Source organism: Sminthopsis crassicaudata, chromosome 2 (genome assembly GCF_048593235.1).
Source record: "Sminthopsis crassicaudata isolate SCR6 chromosome 2, ASM4859323v1, whole genome shotgun sequence".
NCBI lineage: Eukaryota > Metazoa > Chordata > Mammalia > Dasyuromorphia > Dasyuridae > Sminthopsis > Sminthopsis crassicaudata.
Window position 1 is genome coordinate 615171214 of NC_133618.1, and position 3568 is coordinate 615174781.

The following is a 3568-nucleotide window of genomic DNA, read 5'->3' on the forward strand; positions in this document are numbered from 1 at the left end:
ATTGAAGGGTCTGGAGAGACTCACGTGGGATATATATAGCAGTAGTAGCGATGATATTATCATTGTGGCTATTTTCATTATAAGTCTCCCTTGTAAAATTATGTAATGGGAATAATAGTACTTATACTATTATTATGCTTATATAATACTTACATAATAGTGCCACCTAACTCACAGGATTATTTTGAAGAAAACAGTTTGTAAACTAAAGGGGCAGGGATAGTATCTATATTATTGAAATAGGGAGCTATTGAGTGAGGAAACTCTCTCCTCCATTGCAGGTCAGCACCATTTCTGCAACTTAGAGTCTTACAGTTTACTAGTACACCCACGTCTTCCTGGTTCTCAGGATAGCTCTCTGTCCCTTAGGTCACACTTACAAACTATGAACTATAAAAATCTCGGAAAATGCCAGATTTCATTAGAAATTTTTGTTCTAGGCGATGGCTTGACCATAGTTCTCATAGAATGGCAATATTTATAAAGATGGACATGACTAACTAGTACAACCTCCTCAACTTACAGATAGGAACAGTGAAGTTCAGAATGGTAAAATAATGTTTTCGAGGTGAATTCAGTACTTCCAAGTCTCTGACTCTTTTGACAATATCTAGATAATTATTCTTAAACCTCAAAGCCAAAGATTACTGATAGGACATGATATTCTGTGTTATTTTTCCAAACCTAATTTCTTATGATCAAAAATAAAATAAAATGTGGATTTTTTGCAAAGGCAATACTAGAGGGTTATTTTAAAGAAGTTGTTCATTTGATACTTTTTTAATATAAATCCAAATTTGAAAGAGAAAGGATATTTGAAATGTAATTAATATTTTATGTGACTTACATGTGAACTACCCATCATACAATGAGTGGCCCCACAGATTTTATGAGAGCCACTCACAGAAATTTGCTGTGTATCTCTCACAAAAGGGTCCAACTAGCTATAGCCAACTAGTTTCATTCCATTAAAATAAATTTTAAGAATCTTAAAATTCTATGTTTGTATGACCTAGTTATAACTACAAAGAAGAAAATTTGGTATTAGGATAAAAGACAAGTTTCCTAAAAGCACAAAAATGGAGCCATTCTGCCAATAACTTGCAATTTATAAGTCAAATAATTCAACCTTTCCTCATTAGTCAATCACTCATCAAGACTAGCAAAGCAAATAACTGTCCACTGTGATTGGACTGTGTCCACTGAAGGTTCCTCAGGCCCTAGGATAACCCTTCCACCGCAGGTCCAAGCTGTACAATGTCATAGATCTGGAAAAGACTTCAGAAGTCATCTAGTCACCCTTCTTTTAGGAGATGACACTGAGACCCAGAAAGGTTAAATGATTTGCTCAAAGCTAATAAGGACTGAGCCAGGTTTTGAACTCAAGTCCTATAACAGCAGCCTTTTTACATTGAACCATGCAGACTCCCCAACCATCACAATAATTTTTTTTGTCCAAACTATCTCAAAATGAAGATATGAGAAAGGAGCAACACATGAACTCATTAGCATGTCCCCAAGATCAGCTTAGCCAGTTTTCTTCTTTTTAGCATACCTGGTTTTTTCATTGATGTAAGAAGCTCTTTGTGAGGTATCCTACAGACACAAATCATTGCCTGCTCTATATTCTATAGTTTACATCCAACTTTTTGTTTCTACAATAATGAGTGTTGTTGTTTGGTCATTTCAGCTGTATACGCTTCTTTATGAACCCACTTTGAGGTTTTTCTGGCAAAGATCCTAGAGTAGTTTGCCAATTTCTTTTCCAGTTCATTTTACAGATGAGGAAACTGAGGCAAAGAGGGGTAAATGATTTGCCCAGAATCACACAGCCAGTATGCATCTGAAGCAGAATTCAAATTCATGTAGATGAGTCTTCCTGATTCTAAACGTAGTGCTTTAAACCTGACTGCCACAGCCAACATTATACCAAGAAATTAATATCAAACCACTGTTCCTGGCACTGATGTAAACACAAACTAGAACACAACTCAGTAATTGACCTCAAGAAATGTATTATCTAGAAGTGAGAAAAGTAAATCACACACAAAATAAATTCAAATTCTTGAGAAGTACAAAGCATTAGGAGAGTCAAAGGAGGAGATGACTGGCTAAATTAGACTCATTAGGTATCAGCTATCAAAGATCAAGACTTTCAAGACTATGGGAAAAAAACAGATAATATATAAAAAAATGAAGGCAAAGATATTGTGCAAAGCATGAACAAGGAAGGATGACCTAAGTGGGGTTAACAGAGGAAGACAAGCACAGGTTATGATACAATATTAAGGCTGGAAGAGACCTTTACATATATTGTAGAAACTGCAGACAAGAATAATTAAGCTCAACCAGGTTGACAATCTACTCAGTGGCAGAACTAGCTTTCTCATTCCCAATTTAGAGCCTTTGCCAATACCACCCTTACCCCATTCAGGAGATGTAAGGCACCTGAGAAGAAGAAATAAGGGGAGCTGAAGGTAAAACAGAAAACATTGAATTTGGGAGTCAGTAAACTTGAGTTCCAATGTTGACTTGTTTATTACTGTTGTAGCCTTGAATAAGCCCATTTTGCCCTTCCTGGCCACAGTTTACTCAGCTATCAAATGGGAAGTTCTAACATTCTGTGAGGGAGAACCCCCTTGGCAATTCTGGGCTTAGGTCTGACCTGCTGCAGACTGGTGTTACACACAATCTGTCCCAACCTCTGCTGTCCCCAAAAGAAAAGAAGTGTACTTGTTCCCTAAATTGGTGGTTGGCCCTGGGGAAGGCTGAAAAAGAGCAGACTGCTATTCTTTAAATGACAACAAAGCACGTTATACACAACCAGACCAAAACACATAAAAAAGCTCCCAGTCCACTTTCAGCCTGGATTTGTCACTGTACTCTCATGGACCTCTTTCCTCACTTCAATTCTCCTTCACCTCAGGCCTACCAGGAACCAATCAGTCTGACACACAGAGTTTACAGCTTCTTTACTAAGACAGAAGTTAAGGCTTGACCTTAGGTTGCCAAGCTTGGACTTGGAGCTCCTGAGGGTAGCCCTTGCCTAGAAAATTGGCATGACCTACCTGAGATATCTTTCCAGAGCTCCCCTCCCTGGGGAGACTCCAGCCGCATCTGAGCCCAAGGAGTATGACCTTTACTTGAGGGGTTTGCCCAAAAGGTCACCAGAGCCCCTTCAATCTTCAACAACTCCCAGTGGCTCTTTCAGCTTCTCTCTGTGAATCATGCAAATAGCTGTCGGCTTATTTCCTGGAGAAAGCAGAAGTGAGGAAGCTGGGAGAGTTTCATTTTATAATCCAAACTGGTGACAACAGCAGCCTGAGTTACTGCAGAGACAGCCAAGCTATACAGGAAGGTAACTTTTGGCTTCCTTTTAACCAAAAGAGAAAATCTATCTGCAGCCTAAAGGATCATTTCCAGCAAACATGCACTTTCCATTCAAAACCAGTACAGACACTCTGCCTGTTTTTGTTTTTGTTTTTGTTTTTGTTTTTTTTTTGAGGGAGACTCAGTAGGAAGAGGAGCAAACTCAGGATGAAATCATGGAAACTGAAGGATTTTCATG

The 3568-nt window shown here is 38.5% G+C and overlaps 1 protein-coding gene across 1 annotated transcript in view; it reads right to left on the reverse strand.

Annotated features, from left to right (window-relative positions):
- The window catches only part of WDFY4 (WDFY family member 4), a gene marked incomplete in the record, with an annotated part of 362592 nt that extends 359390 nt beyond the window's left edge, over positions 1–3202 (reverse strand). The window contains 1 exon segment of the mRNA XM_074296119.1: positions 3069–3202.
- Positions 3203–3568: the final 366 nt, after the last annotated feature.